This window comes from Pongo pygmaeus, chromosome 4 (assembly GCF_028885625.2).
Source record: "Pongo pygmaeus isolate AG05252 chromosome 4, NHGRI_mPonPyg2-v2.0_pri, whole genome shotgun sequence".
NCBI classification, from domain to species: Eukaryota; Metazoa; Chordata; class Mammalia; order Primates; family Hominidae; genus Pongo; species Pongo pygmaeus.
Window position 1 is genome coordinate 58,043,030 of NC_072377.2, and position 20,174 is coordinate 58,063,203.

General features: G+C 37.8%; 1 protein-coding gene across 1 annotated transcript in view; it reads left to right on the forward strand.

Moving 5' to 3' along the window:
• ITGA1 (integrin subunit alpha 1) overlaps nucleotides 1-20,174 on the forward strand; it is a 170,391-nt gene that overhangs the window by 23,977 nt on the left and 126,240 nt on the right. The window lies entirely within an intron of this gene.

The following is a 20,174-nucleotide window of genomic DNA, read 5'->3' on the forward strand; positions in this document are numbered from 1 at the left end:
TACCAAAACTGATCAATTTGTGAATATTTATTGATGCCATTTACATGCATATGTGTTGCTAAATACAATGGGAGAGGACCTACAGAAAGGTAGAGAACCCAGATCCCACCCACTTCTTGAAGCTTATAATCATTTTGGGGTGCAAGAATTGTGTAAGACAAGACACAAAAATCACACATGTTACAAAGATTAAAAGCTAATATCACTGAGAACAGGAAGACGTTACAATTGGCTAGAATCACCTCAGGAGATGGTACTTGGATCTGGGCACCCTTTGAATGTTTTTCACTTATCCGGTATGTAAGGACATTAGCTCTGGACTAGAAAATCTTGGATCTCCCACAGGTGAGCTCTGTGACCTTGGGCAAGTCATGTTACCTTTATGATCCTCAAACTTAGCTTTGTGAGCTTCAATTTGTAAAATGGAAAAAATGATAAAACTGCTCTCACAGAGTTGCAAGGAATAAATGATATGATGTAAGCAAAATACCTGAAAATTCCTAAGAGCTCAATTTAAGTTCATTTTGTTCCTTCTTATTGCTTTTTTTTTTTTTTTTTTTTGCCAAATATACCACTTGGGCAACAGATCAGCCATGGAAATATGATGCAGAAGATCTGCCTCATGCCTGTTCCTAACATAAATCTCTCTCTACCAAAGCTGTCTGTCAGAGATTGTGTTCAAACCAGAACAAGTGGACCCACTCAGTCCAGAGTTCCCCTCAACATGAGACAGGCAACCCAGATGGTTCTCTGTCTTTATAATATTTTTATTTCTTTAAATTTGGTGAAAGACCCACTTTTGTGAGTTATACACACAAATGAAGAGGAGTACAGAACAGCACATTTCAACTATAATGTTCATGCCAGGAATAGTAACCTCTTCAAGGATACCACTGAGTGCACACAGAATGCTGGGAGGTCCTGACTCTGCTTATGGAAACCACAGAAACTCATCCTTGAGGCTGGTTCTATAGCAGCCATGACCCTCATTAAACTTCCAATCAAGTAAAATTAATATTAGCTATTAGGTTAGATGTTAGGTATTATCCTTCCCTCCATTTAATCATCTTAGTTCCTATGGTACCTGTTAATTATGATTTGAATCTCCTTAACTGCTCAGCCTGGGTGTTTCAGCCATATATAAGTCATAAACAGAATACAATTATCTTACTATTTCTCAGTTACTTGCAAACAACAGGAACCAAGTCTGAGAATACAAGAAATGAAGAAATTTTCTGGAAGAAGGTAAAGAGGCTCAGATAGGAACAAAGAGGGGAGGCACAGTCAGAACCCTGCTATAGAAATCACCTGTGTAAGGCAATGCATCTGATGGAATAGCCACCCCCAGACAACCATCACCAATACACTGGGGCTTCTGGGAGACTCAACCAGAGCTTCTGAGAATAATCTCTGAGTGTGAAAATCAGATTGGCTATTGAAAGGTCACATGCCCACATTCTATGAACCAGGAGCAGGATAACGGACTATTCTATATGCCTACATCTCCTCCTCTCATCCACATCTCCTATGTACCTTCCCTAACCAGGAGGAGTTTGTGGATTCTAGGTAGCCAAAACAAAAGAAAATATTCGCTAACCATTTTAAAGAAGTTGAAGTAAGAGAACTAACATTTACCAAATACCTTGCAAAGCCAGCCATTGCATTGGTATTAGGGGAACTGGTACACTGTGCTGTTATTAGTACCTTGCTGTCAGACTGGCATTGTTCAATTCCCAGCTCAGCCACTTGCTGGAAGAAACAATGGTCGTGCTGAGCCTGGACTGGCAGGACTCCAGATCCTGATGACATTATCACTATTTTATGTAGCACTGTAGGACTGATTTCACTTCTCTTTAGTATCAGGATTTAATTCACAATGAGTTGTTTTTTGGTTTGTTTGTTTGGTTTTGAGACAGAGTCTCGCTCTGTCACCCAGGCTGGAGTGCAGTGGCACGATCTCAGCTCACTGCAACCTCAGCATCCTGGGTTCAAGCGATTCTTGTTCCTTAGCCTCCCAAGTGGCTAGGACCACAGGCATGCAACACCTCACCCAGCTAATTTTTGTATAGGCGGGTTTTTCCCATGTTGACCAGGCTGGTCTCAAACTTCTAACCTCAGGTGATCTGCCTACCTCAGGCTCCCAAAGTGCTGGGATTACAGGTGTGAGCACTGTGCGAGCCCACAATGAGTTTTTAACACTTAATGTTCCTCATCAGAGATGCCAATTTGTTAGGAAAACAAAGTGCATCCCTTTCAGGCTTCATATCTGCTTAGAAAAAAGCACAATCCTATAAATTACCTAATCATATAAATTAGTTGAGTAATACAAAACTATTTTTCCTTTTATCTGACTTTTTTTCTGAATAAATTACCTTAAACCTGGCTTCAGTTTGCTCATAAGCTCCTGATATTTGGACAGGTATCTGATTGCCCAACAATCAGAGAGAATTAGTCCTCTGCACCTTCTGAGAGGTATTAAAAAAAAAAAAAGGAAAAAGAATCAGTCCAATTGGTAGATTTTAAATGGCTCATTTAAATACTACAAGTTTATCAGTCTCTAAATTTTCAGCCTAGGAAAATTTCAACCAGGAATTTGATATTAGTCCTGATGCATCACGGAAGTACAGGAAACTCAGTTTCTACAGACTCAGGGCTTCCTGGGGTCACCTCAGGCCACTTACATCTCTTATCTGTGCTTTTCCTTAGCTGACATTTGGTTCTAGAATGAAATAGAAGTCAGGAAAGAGGAAGATAATGATGTACTTCCCCACTCCCAACACACACTTGTCTTTAGCCTAAACATTGTTTTCCAATCCAGCTGTCAAACTTCAAATATGGAAGAGGAGGAGAAAAATCAGCTAGCAAATATATCCAGATTTCCTGCTGGGCACCAAATGCTAAGCAGGGTAGGCCAAAAACATTTAATCAAAAAAACAAGATCCACCACGTTTTTTACTCTACTAAAGTAAAATATAAATTTGGAGGTGAGCCAAAGTTAAAAATATAAAAATATAGCCAGTGTTTCTCTCCTACTTTTCTAGGATTGCTAGGTTTTGGGAGCCTGGGATGGGGGAAAACAGTAAAGGAGACATACTTATTATAAAACATTCAAAATAGTGAATGGGACATACTTATTCTAAAAATTTACTTGCTGTTTATTTGAAATTCAAATGTAATTGAGTATCTAGCAACCCTACATCCTGATATTCAACTTTCCTACTTCCCTAGCCATGACTGGCTTGGGCAGGAGAGATCTTTGCCTGGGTAGATGTTGGGAGGAGCCTGGTGAACGTATTCCTTCCCAGGGTTGGTCTTGGCTCTAGTTCTGGAGCCTTTGTTGGAAGAATGGAGAAGGGCTCCATTCCAACAAATGGAATAGGGATCTCCTTCCCTATGTTTGGAAAACACTGGTCTAAGTCTTTCAACAATAGCCTTGAATATAAATGAATGTCTACTTAGCAATCATCTTTTCCAGATGATTCTTATATCTTAAAATAATGTTACTTCAAGAAGGTGCCTAATTGTAAGACATCCTTACAGTAATAGTAGTTGGGCTGTGATGCAATTAGATAATGTGAGATTCTCTTAGAAAATAAAATTAGTAATAAGTAACTACAACTGAGTTTATAATCTTAATAAATTAAGGAAGCTTAATTTAAAATGTATAACTAAACAAAAACTAAGTCACAAAAACTCCTTGATGACAGGGGTAACATACAACAGGGAGACAGTAGTAAGTAGTGGCAAAGGGGAAAGGCTGTGGAATTACACCAGCTGAGTCTAATATCTAACACTGATTATTGAGGTGACTTACTGAAGTTTCCTCACCTGCAAACTAAGTTACAACCTATTGTGTTTTTTTAATTGATTGAGATCATTAACTCTTTTTATAATGCCTGGTCCACAGTAAATGCTCCAAACGTTTTACCTATTTTATATGCTAAATTTAAACTTAATCTTTTTGGAACTTAATATATATCCATGCACATTGAGCGTATTTTAAATTCAGAAGGGAAACCAATATGCCAGCAGAAATAGAACAAATATTCTTGTTTTCAAATAAAGATCATTTCTTTACGAGAAAGGTGAAAATTAACCATGTTTTAGAGATAGTTCAATGTTAGCCACTCACAGTCACAGGTTTAAACCATGAAGTTAGTGTTTATTTTTATTAATCTAAAAACAATTGTTCCCAGCCATGACATGAAGTCTTCATGTTGCCCCCAACCCACATAAACACACTAGAAACTTTCATTCTTACGGAGGGATAGGGAGGCTGGGGGCTACTGAATGGACATTTTGTTAGTCAAGAGCTCACTCACAGGCTGAAGGAATGTGGAATAGGTCCACCATTAGCTATTCTGGCCATACCACTCTTAGAGATTGGAGTCCTGGTTACCAACGAAGGACCATGTGGCCATATCCAGAGGGTTGGAGCAGTCTCAGGGCCCATTGCCTGGCACATCTCCTCCCAGAATTCCTGAGGTATAACCTTCTCAGGAAGATAGCAGAGCACTTTTCTAACACTCTGCCATTTCTGGAGAGTAGTGAGTATATTCCCCTCCAGGCCTTTTCACTTTTATTCAGAAACACAGGGAAAATAATAAAAGTCTGTCTGTATTATGACTGGCTACAGCAGGTGGGGGTTTTCTTTGCAGTAATATTTTCAAGTGGTGTCACCTAGCAGCTGGATTCCTTTGCCTTGACAGAATTGGCACCCTAAAAGCAAAGGAGATGGAAGCACTGGGGGTAGTAAACTTTGTCAGTTTGGAATCAATTTAGAACAGTTTAAAACCATTCAAACTTGACACATTCAAAAGCTTTCAATGCTATCCACTAAGAAATCATATTTGAGGAATTTTTTTCCATTAAACATTTAGTCTGGCTTAAATCTAGTAAGATGCTAATCTTTTCAAAACTTGTTTTTCTTTCTTTTTGTAAAAGTCAGTTGAGTTTAATATAACAAAAGGGCTGAATACAAGCGGTAGAGTAGAAAGTGTCCCGGGCTTGGTTTCAAGACAACTAGGTCCTGGATTCTATAACTAAGTGATTTTGTGACCTTGAGCATTACTAGCCATCGTGAGCCTCATTTGTAAAGGAGGGATAAAGATTAAATTATGAAATCTTTCTGTAAGTAATTGGCACACTGAATATATGTTCAATAAATGTTAACTCTGTAGCCTAGGAGTGATCTGGTTACAAGCTTTGTTAAAGCTCCTTCTTTAAGGAAATGTAAAAATAAATTGGTACTGTCAAAGCTTTTATGCCCAGGCCTTATAGAGATTATCTTCCTTCCAAAGAAACTAAAATGGATTGAGAAGACAAATATCATTCCAAGGAAAGGCTAGAAATCTGCAAAATTATACAATTGTACTTTAGTGCACCAAATATTAAAAATAATGCAGACAGAATAACATTTATTTCATCTACCAGAATCTTACCCTATTTCTTGCCTTTGATTAGTTTAAGAATAGGAAACTGAGATAGTACAGACTTATAAAGATATATTTATAAATATGTATCTTTGCATATGCAAATTATAATATACATATTTTAAAAGTTTGCTTCAGTGAAATTTAGAGCATCAGCAGACAACCTATTTTTGGTGAAGAGTCAGAGATAGTAAAGTTTTTAGCTTTTGCTGGCCACACAAGCTCTGTAGTGACTACTTGACTCTATCATTGTAAGGCAAAAGCAGGTCTCAGGGCCACAGACAATAGTAAATAATAGGATATGATTGTCTTCCCATAAAACTTTATTTACATAAGCAGGTAGTGGGCAGGATTTGGTCTGTAGGATACAGTTTGTTGACCCCTGGCCTAGAGCATGATATAGAGTATGCTTACAAACTGGGCATAATTAAGATAACTAACCTAGAGGAAAAAGAACGTATATGCTTAGATTAACTCAGCAATTAAATAAACACAACTGTAGTACATACATCTATTCTTTTAGCATCAAGGCTTGCTGAGTTGAAAAAAAAATGATATGGTTCTCTAACTGTATTCTGTTGAGTTGCTGGTGTGTAAATCACATTGTAACTGGCCTACATTTCACTATTACTTTTTGAAGTTCTAACATATGCTTATTTGCACATTAGGGTTTACTGTTTTTCTGTGATAGACAAATACTGAAATTTGATTCAGATCCATTACAGAAATGGCCAAGACAGGATTTCCTTCTGTTGCACAAGAATATTCTGTGAATTTCCTGGGAAGTATATTCAAGTATCACTTACCTGACAGCATCTGAGCCATTGTGTTGTAAGGAATTTCCCGCAGGGATTGAATTAGTTAGGCTTAGCCCTCAGTGGTTTTATAACTATTTCCCACATTGACCTTAAACAATGCCTTTTAGAAATGGTTTTTGGGTGATTCTTTTTCTCCAGGAAGAGATTACAAATAATGAAATGTCTAGACCATTAGAGAATTTAAATCAGTAGAGAATACGAATTTCTTTTTTTGTCATAGTAACAGAGCAAGCCAACTTAATCAGTGCCTTGACAAAGCATCCAGCACCAACACATACATTAGAAAGGTATCTAATTCCTCACCATTTTGATATTCTAATTTTATAAATTTTAATTCTATTCCATTTTGAGAGTATCTAGGGATCAGAACCTTTATGCAAGACTAATAACAAGGTAAACACCATTACCTAGCTTAAGAGACCCTAAAATGTCAGTGACTTCATACCACAATGGTTTATTTTGCTCACGTATCTCATTCCTGTGTGAGTTGGATGACCCCACTCCCTCCTGTACTGTACCCTTGGGAACACACGTCTCTATGGTTACAGTCAAAGGAGAGAATTGTAGATAGAAAACGGCACACTTCCAAGTCTTTGCTATTGTGAATAGTGCCGCATTAAACATACGTGTGCATGTGTCTTTATAGCAGCATGATTTATAATCCTTTGGGTATATACCCAGTAATGGGATGGTGGGGTCAAATGGTATTTCTAGTTCTAGATCCCTGAGGAATCGCCGCACTGACTTCCACAATGGTTGAACTAGTTTACAGTTCCACCGACAGTGTAAAAGTGTTCCTATTTCTCCACATCCTCTCCAGCACCTGTTGTTTCCTGACTTTTTAATGATCGCCATTCTAACTAGTGTGAGATGGTATCTCATTGTGGTTTTGATTTGCATTTCTCTGATGGCCAGTGATGATGAGCATTTTTTCATGTGTTTTTTGGCTGCATAAATGTCTTCTTTTGAGAAGTGTCTGTTCATATCCTTCATCCACTTTTTGATGGAGTTGTTTGTTTTTTTCTTGTAAATTTGTTTGAGTTCATTATAGATTCTGGATATTAGCCCTTTGTCAGATGAGTAGATCGCAAAAATTTTCTGCCATTCTGTAGGTTGCCTGTTCACTCTGATGGTAGCTTCTTTTGCTGTGCAGAAGCTCTTGAGTTTAATTAGATCCCATTTGTCAATTTTGGCTTTTGTTGCCATTGCTTTTGGTGTTTTCGACATGAAGTCCTTGCCCATGCCTATGTCCTAAATGGTATTGCCTAGGTTTTCTTCTAGGGTTTTTATGGTTTTAGATCTAACATTTAAGTCTTTAATCCATCTTGAATTAACTTTTGTATAAGATGTAAGGAAGGGATCCAGTTTCAGCTTTCTCCATATGGCTAGCCAGTTTTCCCAGCAGCATTTATTAAATAGGGAATCCTTTCCCCATTTGTTGTTTTTGTCAGGTTTGTCAAAGATCAGATAGTTGTAGATATGTGGCATTATTTCTGAGGGCTCTGTTCTGTTCCATTGATCTATATCTCTGTTTTGGTACCAGTACCATGCTGTTTTGGTTACTGTAGCCTTGTAGTATAGTTTGAAGTCAGGTAGCGTGATGCCTCCAGCTTTGTTCTTTTGGCTTAGGATTGACTTGGCAATGTGGGCTGTTTTCTGATTCCATATGAACTTTAATGTGGCACATATACACCATGGAGTACTATGCAGTCTAAAAAATGATGAGTTCATGTCCTTTGTAGGGACATGGATGAAGCTGGAAACCATCATTCTCAGCAAACTGTCGCAAGGACAAAAAACCAAACACCACATGTTCTCACTCATAGGTGGGAATTGAACAATGAGAACACTTGGACACAGGAAGGGGAACATCACACACCAGGGCCTGTTGTGGGGTGGGGGGAGGGGGGAGGGATAGCATTAGGAGATACACCTAATGCTAAATGATGAGTTAATGGGTCATTTAACCAACATGGCACATGTATATGTATGTAACAAACCTGCATGTTGTGCACATGTACCCTAAAACTTAAAGTATAATTAAAAAAAGAAAAAGAAAAAGAAAACGGCACACTTGCTCTTGACTCGCTTGGCCGGAGGTGGAGGTAATACATTGTCAGTTCTGATCCTTGTTCATTGATGAGAACCAGCCGACATGGCTTCCACCTACTGCTAGGGACTCTGGGACATACAGACAAGCACATAATTATTTGGTGATATTTGGTGAGCCCTAACTGCCGCAGAAAAACTTTTGAAGCATTTAGTTCTGTCCGGAGACCAGAAATCAATCAGGTAAACATGAATAAGAAATTTATAGTATTATCTCAGTTTTTTTTTTATTGGCTTTAACAAGAGCATATGCTGGGAGGATATTTGCTGTATTCTGCTAGTTTCCCCAATTTAAGATTGTCTGTTTTGATTAAAACCATCTGTCCCTTAGCCCAGTGGAAACATGAAACTCTCATCTATTTAGTCCTTAATATCTCTATCATTAAATGGATAGATTTCATGTACTTGTCAGTACTGATAGCCTACTTTCTAAGTGTGTGTGTGTGTGTGTGTGTGTGTGTGTGCGCGCGTGTGTTTCTGCCATCACAGTCATTGTAAGAAACAATTATGTATTCTGACAACAACCAGCACAGATTTATCTATTTAATAAATGTTGGTTGATTAATAGATAAAGGCATGTTTATATATACCAGCAAATACGATGAGTTGGATTCAGTAAAGTTTGATACCATTCAATAGCATTAAGATTAAGGAGGACTGTGACGGCCTTTAGTTTGCATTTTTAGACTGCTTAATTTGGGTCAATGTTTCTCAAAGTTATCTCCAATGGTCTAAACTGTTAAATCTGTTCCGAAGTCCAAGACCCTATATTAGTCAAAAAATTATGTTTTTAGACAGCTCTCCTCACCCCATTCCGTGTGAAGATGGCCCCACTGATATTCATAAAAAAGAAGAATATTCCCTCCCAGTGAATGTTACTATAAGGAAATTTGCTGATACAGAATTGGTAAATGGAAAAATGATGTCACTATAATACATAAGTCACTATAATTCAGTTTTCCCTAGCACCTTAATGTTTATACTACCAATACCACCACTTGAATGCCAAATACACTAAGAGCTGGACACTGTAAGCATATACTCATACAGTATTGTAAGGAATTCCCATTCTCCTTGTATTTTTCCTCTTTGCCTAGTTTTGCTGTATGTGATTTCTTGGAAGGAATTATATAATTGGCCCCAAACTTAGTTCATTTTGCCCTTGTCCCTACAACTATTCAGCCTTAACATTTTCTTACTTCATTCTATTGTAATCCTTTATTTAGTATAGAATTTATTAGGAATCTAAATGCCTTTAAAATTATGATAGTATTTTTATTTGAGTTGTTTTGACTTTGTGTTTTGGCTAAAAAGGTATATGGACTTTGAGTTGACTGCCCCGCCTCTGTTTTTATCATAAGCTGTATGATTTTTATGTGTGATTTTGTAGAAAACACAAGATTGCTTTTAGGAATGAATATATCACATTATAGTAGAAATGCCTGTTTTCTTGCAACTTAAATTGCATGTATTTTATGAACGGAAGAATGTCAACAACAAAATTGGCAATGGGCCTATTTGAGAATTTGCCATGTGGAGGCCGTTTCCTGACCTTTTATCCTTTATGTGCTAGAGTGCTTTAGAGTTCCCAAATGGTGTTCATACGTAGAATTTTATGTCAATCCTTGAACAATACTACAAGGATCATTATTAACATTTCTACTTGATAGACTTGGAAACCAAGGCTCAGAGGAGACAAATGTTTTGCCTACAGTAGATTGGTGACAACATTCTGGCTATAATTAGTTACTCTATTCAAATAAACATATTTGAGCATTGATTTTACTTAAGGCACTGGGGATACAAAGGTAATTAAAATGAAACTCAGTCCTCATCCAACCAGTTGCCTCTCCTCTTCCTCCCACTGATTCAGGGACACTTCAGCTTGGACTGGGCAGAGCTAGACAATCTCAAACTCATAGAGGCATCTGCATTGCTAGTTTCCTAGAAGAGCTGGAGGCTGAGTATCCTGGCTGCTCTGCATAGGGGATATGGGACACTTAGGTGGCTCCTGGCCAAGTGGCCCAAGCCTGTTGCTGACTGGAAGTCTGTCCCTTGGCTCTCCTCCCTCGCCAGTTCGTATTGTAGCCTCTACCCTTGACACTGTCTCACCCAGTGGAAACACAGCTGCAAGAGCTGCAGAAGGCCTGTTGCTTCTAATCTTTCTGCTTTGTATGATCGGTAATTACACCCCAGAGACACATAATGAAGATGGTTCATCACTGCTTTTCATGTGCTTCATAGTGTGAGATAGTGGACTGGGAACTTGAATCAGAGCAAGAAAATTGTTTTCTGCTCTGGGTTTGGTCACTTAAACTAGCCACAGTGTATTAGGCAAAATATTTCAACTGCTTGGGCATCAATGTTCTCATCATTTGAGGACACTGTCTCATTAGATGGTCTAATAGGGACTTTTCCAGCTATAGCCTTCTGAGATTCCTCAAGGACACATGCAATTTGTATTCCACAAGGACACATGCAATTTGTATTGCATGGTCAAAAGAGGGCTCCAAGGAACCAGGTCTAACAAGCTTTAAGGTGAGTGAGGTCTCTCGATGGTGTCCCGACTTTCCTGACATCTTTCTGAATCTTAGACAAGCCTCAGAGAGAGATACTCATGGAATGACCAAAATGGTAGCACCAGATCTGTATGAGGTATTTAATCATTTTATTTTATTTTAATTTTTAGACAGAGTTTTGCTCTGTTGCCCAGGCTGGAGTGCAGTGGTGCCATCTTGGCTCACTGCAACCTCCGCCTCCCAGGTTCAAGCAATTCTCCTGCCTCAGTCTCCCGAGTAGCTGGGATTATAGACTTGTGCCACCATGCCCAGCTAATTTTTGTATTTTTTAGTAGAGATGGGGTTTTGCTGTGTTGGCCAGGCTGGTCTCGAACTCCTGGCCTTAAGTGATCCACCCACCTCAGTCTCCCGAAGTGCTGGGATCACAGGCGTGAGCCATGGCACCTAGCCAAATCATTTTAAATGGTGATGATTATGTCCAATAAGTCCATCTTATTCTCTTGGGCACCTCAACCTTTTCCTGCCTTAGGAAAATGGAGGTCCTCTAACTCCTAAGATCTTGTCACATGATCCTGCTGTAGGCAGAACCCATACCAGTTAAATGTTTATTTACTTCATCAATGTTTAGCCTGTGGTTGGCTTTTAAATATCCCAATGGAGACTGAGAAAGCAGTGCAGAGAGTGCTAAAATACAGACAAAGGAAAAGAAAGAATTGGAAACTAGGAGAAAACAAGGAAAAAAGAAGGGGAAAGTGCTTTCAGCATTTCTTTTTAACTTCTCTCCACGTGTAGAAAACAGAATTGGCTTTTGTATGTCTGCAGTAGCTTTACAAAGAAATTAAACATATTATCAACGCTTGCCAATTTATTTTACAAGTATACAGAATATCATTAACACATTCTGGTGATAGTATGTCAGATATTTAAAGAGCTCTAGCTTGAAGAAAATGGGCCTTACTTTAAGAGTGCCATATTTGTTTTATGTTCTCATACTTAATGATCTGGGACCGAAATTTCTTCAGCCCTGATTATGCTTTGTTTCATGAGCTTTAATATATGTATATATAGTAATCATTAAATAATTATAAGTCACTTACCAAAGGAATTAAATATGGAAAATACATTTGAATATGTACATGAATCATCCACATTTTAATATCTATCCTTCTGTTTCCTTTTGTCTCCCATTAATGATAAAATAGCTGAGAAGATTGTTCTCTCTTTTCTATTTTTTTTTTTTTTTTTAGACAGAATCTTGCTCTGTTGCCCAGGCTGGAGTGGAGTGGCATGATCCCAGCCTATGGTGACCTCTGCCTCCAGAGTTCAAGAGATTCTCCTGCCTCAGGCTCCCAAGTAGCTAGGATTAAAAGCATGTGCCACCACGCCCTGCTAATTTTTGTATTTTTAGTAGAGATGGGGTTTCACATGTTGCTCAGGCTGGTCTTGAACTTCTGACCTAAAGTGATCCACCCGCCTTGGCCTCTCAAAGTGCTAGGATTACAGGCATGAGCCACTGTGCCTGGCCAGATTGTTCTCTCTTAATGGGCTGATAAGTAACCAAGTAAAACATATTGTACTTTTACCCCATGCTAGAGGCAGCAAGCCCAAGCTGCAGAATGCCCAATTACACAATCCTCTATTAGCCACCAAAGAGAAGATAATTTTAAATTTGTATTACATTATTTAAATAGAAAAAATAAAGACAGAAGATCCTTTAAAAAGCAAACTGGATAAATAGTACTTGAGAATTCTATATATTATTTGTTACAACTGCATGTAAACCTATAATCACCTCAAAATGAAAAGTTTAATTTTTAAACAAAGCCTGTTACTGTATGGTTAAGGTGGATAATAGAGCTGCTTCTTATTTTTATTATAGTAAAATATACATAAAATAAAATGTATTATTTTAACTGCTTTAAAATTGTAATTCAGTGGCATTAAGTACATTTACAAGGTTGTGCAATATTGTGAACCACTGTCTGTTTCAGAACTTTTGTTACTACATCCAGTGGAAATTCTATATCTGTTAAGTAATCACTCTTATTCCTCCCTTCCCTCTGCACCTGGGAACTACAGATCTGTTTTCTGTTCCTATTAACATGCCTCTTTAAATAATATCTCATATAAATGAAATCAGACAATAAAATGGTGTTTTGTGTCTGGCTTCTTTCACTTAGTGTGATGTTTTCAAGATTCATTCATGTCGTAGTATGCATCAGTATATGCCCATCTTGTTTTAATGCACTTCACTTTATTGTGCTTCATAGATACTGCGTTTTTCACAAATTGAAGGTTTGTGGCCACTCTTCACTTGAACAAGTCTGTCAGTGCTGTTTTTACAACAGCAAGTGCTCATTTCATATCTCTATGTCACATTTTGGTAATTCTCGCAATTTCAAAATTTTTCCTTATATCTGTTATGGGGCGTTGTGATCAGTGGTGCCAGGAACTGTGCCTATATAAGATGGAAAATTTGATAAGTGTCTGTGTTCTGACAGCTCCACTGACCAGCCGTTTCCTTCTCTCTCTCCCTTTTCTTGGGCCTCTCTATTGCCTGAGACACAAAAGTATTGAAATTAGTCTAAAATAGGCTGGGCACAGTGGCTCATGCCCGTAACCTCAGCACTTTGGGAGGCCAACACAGGCAGATCACAAGGTCAGGAGATCGAGACCATTCTGGTCAACATGGTGAAACCCCGTCTCTACTGAAAATGCAAAAATTAGCCGGGCGTGGTGGCGCCTGCCTGTAATCCCAGCTACTCAGGAGGCGGAGGCAGAAGAATCACTTGAACCAGGGAGTCAGAGGTTGCAGTCAGCTGAGATGGTGCTACTGCACTCCAGCCTGGGTAACAGAGCGAGCCTCTGTCAAAGAAAAAAAAAAAAGGAAACAAGTTAGTCTAAAATAACCTTACAATGGCCTCTAAGTGTTCAAGTGAAAGGAAGTCACCCATCTCTCACTTTAAATGAAAAGCTAGAAATGACTGCGCTTAGTGAGGAAAGCATATTGAAAGCCAAGATAGGCCAAAGCTAGGCCTCTTGGTCCAGTTAGTTGAGTCATGAATGTAAAGTAAAAGTTCTTTTTTTTTTGAGACGGAGTCTCGCTCTGTCGCCCAGGCTGGAGTGCAGTGGCGCCATCTCGGCTCACTGCAAGCTCCGTCTCCCGGGTTCACGCCATTCTCCTGCCTCAGCCTCCCGAGTAAAAGTTCTTGAAGAAAATTAGGTGCTACTCCAGTGAACGCATGAATGATAGGAAAGCAAAGCAGCCTTATTCTGATATATAGAAAGTTGAGTGGTCTGGGAAGATCAAACTAGCCACAACAGTCTTAAGCCAAAGCCTAATCCAAAGTAAGATCCTAACTCTTTTCAATTCTATGAAGGCTGAGAGAGGGGTGGAAGCTGCAGAAGAAAAGCTGGAAGCTAGCAGAGGTTGGTTCATGAGGTTTAAGGAAATAAACCATCTGCATAACATAAAAGTGCAAGGTGAAGCAGCAAGTGCTGATGTAGAAGCTGCAGCAAGTTATCCAGAAGATCTAGCTAAGATAATTTGGTAAAAGTAGCTACACTGAACAACAGATTTTTAGTGTAAATGAAACAGCCTTCTAGTGCAAGAAGATGCCATCTAGGACTTTCATAGTTAGAGAGGAGAAGTCAGTCTGGATTCAAAGCTTCAAAGGACAGGCTAACTCTCCTTAGGGGCTAATGTAGCTGGTAACTTTAAGGTAAAGCCAAAGCTCATTCCAAAAATCCTAGCACCCTTAAGCACTATGCTAAATCTACCTATGCTCTATAAATGGAACAACAAAACCTGGATGACAGCATATCTGTTTACAGCATGGTTAACTGCATATTTTAAGCCCATTGTTGAGATCTACTGCTGAGAAAAAGAGATTCCTTTCAAAATATTACTGCTCATTGGTGATATACCCAGTCACCCAAGAGCTCCAGTGGAGATGTACAGAGATAAATACTGTTCCAATGACTTCTGATACAACATTCATTCTGCATCCCATCTATCAAAAAGTAATTTTGACTTTCACATCTTATTATTTAAGAAATACATTTCATAAGACTATAGCTGTCATAAATAGTGATTCCTCTGATGGATCTAGGAAAAGTAAATTGAAAACCTCCTGGAAGGGATTTATCATTATAGATGCCATTAAGACTTTTTTTTTTTTTTTTTGGTTTATGGGAGAGGGTCAAAAGATCAACATTAACAGGAGTTTAGTAGAAACTGATTTCCAGCCCTCATAGATGACTTTAAGGAGTTCAAGACTTCAGTGTAGATAGTAACTGCAGGTAAGGTGGGAATAGCAAGAGAACTGGAATTAGAAATAGAGCCTGAAAATGTGACTGAATTGCTGTGATCTCATGATAAAACTTTAGTGGATGAGTTGTTTCTCATGGGTGAGTAGAGAAAGTGGTTTCTTGAGATGAAATCAATTCCTGAAATCAATTCCTGGTGAAGATGCTGTCAACATTGTTAAAATGACAACAAAGAATTTAGAGTATTCCATAAACTTAGACGTTAAAGCAATGGCAGGATTTGAGGATTGACTCTAATTTTGAGAGAAGTTTTTCTGTGGGTAAAGTGTGATACAAAAGATGCTCAACGGCATTAATCATTAGGTATTCAACTGTGGGTAAAATTGCATGCTACAGAGAAATATTTTGTAAAATGAAGAGTCAATTGATGTGGCAAACTTCATTGTTTTATTCTATTCTAAGAAATTGCCAGAGCCACTCCAGCCTTCAGCAACCACCACCCTGACCAGTCAGCAACCATCACCATCAAGGCAAACCCTCCACCTGCAAAAAGATTATGACTCACTGAAGGCTCAGATGATTGTTAGCGTTTTTAATCAATAAATTATTTTAAGACTAAGGTATGCATATTGTTTTTGTAGAAATAATGCTTTCTGCACTTAATAGATTACATTGTAGTTCAAACACAACTTTTATATGCACTGGAAGACCAAAAAATTTGCATCACTTGCTTTATTGCAGTTGTCTGGAACCAAACCCGCAGTATCTCTGTGATGTGCCTGTACTTCATTCCTTTTTTATAGCTGAATAACATTCTATTGTATGGATATACCACATTTCATTTATCTGTTTAGCAGTTGATGGACATTTGAGTCATTTCCACCTTTTTGGCTATTGTGAATAGTACTGCTATGAACAATTGTGAACAAGTTTTCTGTGAACATATGTTTTCAATTCTTTGGGGGTGATATACCTAGGAGTAGAATTGTTGACTTGTAGGGCAACTGTATGTATAACTTTTTGAAGAACTGCCAGACTATTTTCCATAGCAACATTACCACTTTACATTCCCACCAACAATGTATGAGAGTTCCAATTACTACACATCCTTGTCAATACTTATTTTCTGTTTTGTATTTTTTTTTATTATGGCCATTCTACTGGGTGTGAAGTGATATCCCATTGGGGTTTTAATTTACCTTTCCCTAATAATTAATGCTGTCCAGCATCTTATTATGTGCTTATTGGCCATTTGTGTAACTTATTTGGAGAAATCTCTATTAATATCATTTACTCATTTTTTAATTGGGTTGCTTGCCTTTTTGTTGTTGAGTTGCTTCTTATTTTAAAAGAAATTAGACTCAAGAGGACTTTAGTTGCATGGGAAATATTCTAGGTCTGGGTGATGGTTTCATGGATGTGTTCACTTTGTGATAATTTGTGCACTTATATATTTGTCAAAAATGGGCATGTGTTTCCTTTCCTGAATGTATTCCTTTCCTAGAGCTACGGTACCAAATTAGTACAAACATTAATGGCTTAAAACGATATAAATTTATTCTCTCACAATTCTGGAGGCCAGAAGTCCAAAACCAAGATGTTGGCAGAGCCATACTCCTTCTAAAGCCTCTATGGGAGAATCATTCCCTGCTTTTTCCAGTTTCTGGTGGTTCCTGGCAATCCTTAGCATTCCATGGCTTCTTGACACTTGATACTAATCTCTAACTTTGTCTTCACATGGTCTTCTTTCTCCCTCATGTTTCTGTTTCTGTATCTAGGTATCTTAAATACTCCTCTCCTTTCTCTTATAAGATTACCAGTCATTGAATTTTGGGCCCACCCTAAAAAATAGAATGATCTCATTTAGACATCCTTAACTTAAACACTTCTGCAAAGAACCTGTTTCCAAATAAGGTCACATTTACAGATACTGGGGATTAGGACTTAGACAACTTTTGTGTGGGGGAACACGATTCAGCCCACTATAATGAACATATGTTAGGCTTCAGTTTTTAAAAGACGGCTTTAAAAAACAAAATGGAAAACAATTTTACTGGTCAGATGTGATGGCTTATGCCTGTAATCCCAGCAATTTGGGAGGCCGAGGTGGGTAGATCATTTCAGGCCAGGAGTTCAAGATGAGTTTGGTCAACATGGTGAAACCTGTCTTTACCAAAAAAAAGTAATAAAGATAATAAAAATTTTAAAAAAAGAAAAAAGAAAAAAGCAAACTACTTTAGAAAAATGTGGTAATCTAAGTTTCTGAGTCAAAATATCTGTAGGTTAGGGAGGAAAAAAAATTCACAGGATGCTTACCACCATAAAAGTTAGAAATTCTTAATTTTTGAAAAATGATCTCACTATTTAAAAAGCACAGTTAGATGGAAAAGGGGACTTTTATAAAAAAGACTTTCAAATGATATTTATCTGTTGTGGGTTTTTTTTTTTTCATTTTTTTGAGAGGAAGCTAATGAAAACAGTTCAATACTCATTTATGTAGAGAATATCTTTCAAGACATTTAAAAAGCATATTTCTTAGTATTGCCAAATACAGAGAGTTCTATTAAAATTTCCAGAAGGCATATTTTTTTGTGTGTTCACACTGTTACCCATGGCACATTCTCGGTTTTTTGTTTTTGTTTCTGTCCTTAAGTGATCAATAATATTGGTATTCGGTCATTTTGAACATTGTGATCCTTACCTTTGGACTTGTTAACAACTGGCTGAGGACTCAAGTCATAAAAGGAATATTATACTTAATATTGAGCCTCAGCACCTTTGTATTTTAATATGACATGTGGCTGATGATCAACCTTGCTGGATCTCATTTCATATATCAGTTAAATAAATATATGAATGAAGTTATCCTTTCTTCCCAAGAGTGATATTTGATTCAATAGATTAAAAGTTATTTGAGTCCCTAAACATAAAAAAAGCCATAGGGTATAGTAGCTCTGTGACAAGCAATTTCACTATCAGAACACATGAACTTAAAACTTTGGACAATGGCCTTATTCAGTAGACTAAAAGCTTAGAAGCCTACACTTTAGATTGTAGTGCTATTTTGGAAGCATGTCTTTTTTCTTTTTTTCTCTTACTTTTTCTTTTTTGGATAGTATTCTCTGTTAAGAAACAGATGATGAGGCTTTAATTCAGTACATTCTCAAATTGTTCCCACTACAAAACTTATTTCAAAGATAAACTTTGGAACTTTTCATAGGTAGGACTGTAAGAATGTTTTAAATAAATCCTAATCATTTTACCAAGAGTATACCTGAAAACAAATTTTTCTGGCTTTATTTGACAGGTGTTTTTAAAAAAATAACTTAGTCATTTTTAAGTTGATTGTAGTTCATCCAGAAAGTTACTCCATGTTGGTAAAAGGATAAAAATTAAGAGAGTCCAATTTCTGAAAATTTTCACAAAGTTCTTTTTATACTTTTAAATTAGTCAAAGGCCAAGTATTTCATAAAGTGTTGATGTAAATTGTGTTACTGATCTTTGATCATAATGTGGAATAATAGTTGCACTCAAGATATGAAGGAAAAATATGTTACAGGGTTTGGCTTTGAAATAACTGACATACAGCAGAAGCACTCACCCTAACATATTTTCCATCTATACGCCAGGCAGGGCTGTCAGTTTGTGGAAAGGCAAACTGGGGCCTCCCTCAGCTCTGCCCTCCTAATAAGACCATCCTGACACAAAGCAGCAATTATTGTTTGATGACATCACCACCGTCTTGCCCTTATTTTTATGTGCATAATGGAAGATTTCAACTTTAAATCTGACCTAGCCATGAAAGTCAGTGTGAGCCCTGCGTCATGTTTTCATCCTGCTATATTTTTACTTTCTGGTGGTGCTTTTAACACAGAGAGTTTCCAACTTGAAATACAGAGACCTTTTAGGAAGTTTTTTACATAGGAATCACCTGTCTAATCAACTACCAGAGGTCACACTTTTTTTTTTCCTTTGAGACGGAGTATCCTCTGTTGCCCAGACTGGAGGGCAATAATGAAATCTTGGCTCACGGCAACCTCCGCCTCCTGGGTTCAAGCGATTCTCATGCCTCAGTCTCCCGAGTAGCTGGGATTACAGACATGCACCACCACACCCCGGCTAATTTTTGTATTTTTAGTAGAGATGGGGTTTCACCATATTGGCCAGTCTGGTCTCAAACCCCTGACCTCAAGTGATCCACCCACCTCAGCCTCCCAAAGTGCTGGGATTACAGGTGTGAGCCACTGTACCCAGCCACAAAGTCACACAGAGGGTTACCCAAACTAAGTCTCAAGATACCTGTTTCTAATGACTTTTAGATAGCATAGACCTCTTTATTAATTAAATAGGAAAGAGAAAAGAAAAAAAAAAACTAGAATTTTTGGGATTCATAAAATTGGCATCACAATAACAGTAATCACTTATGGCTCCTAAGAATTTTTTCTTTTTTTTTTTAACCTTGAAGATTAGTTAAATTAATTACATCTTAAATACATCTCACAAGTGACTACAAATTCTTTGAGGGCAGGGACAATATTTTTTTTTTTACCTTTTAATCCCTTAAAGGCCTTCTACCTTTCCTTTCACACGGTGGACTTTTATTAATGTCTGCTGAATGAATATAACATATTCATAATATAGTCATGTCTATACATTGATTAACATATTTGTTATCAACTACAGAGTAGGCCCAGTCTTTCTCTTTTACTCTCTGTCCTTTTAATAATTTTAAGAGGTTTTTGGGGAAAATAAAGTAAGAAGAAAACAATGAGTCATGTCTTTGTAGCCATCTAGATTTCTTAGCTCCGTTGCCTCATTCTTTCTCCTCATTCTTCCCCCAGCCACAGTGGAGAAATAAAGTTGTCTGGGGGCTCATTACTGGACTACCCAATCTCAGTTCCCTTCTGTACTTTAGAACTCTCTCCTTCCCTCATCTTGATTTCACTAGGCCACACTATAACCCTGCTTCCTGGAGAGAATCAGACCCATGTGAGCTCTTGAGCCTCCTGTTGCATGGATCTCTCCAC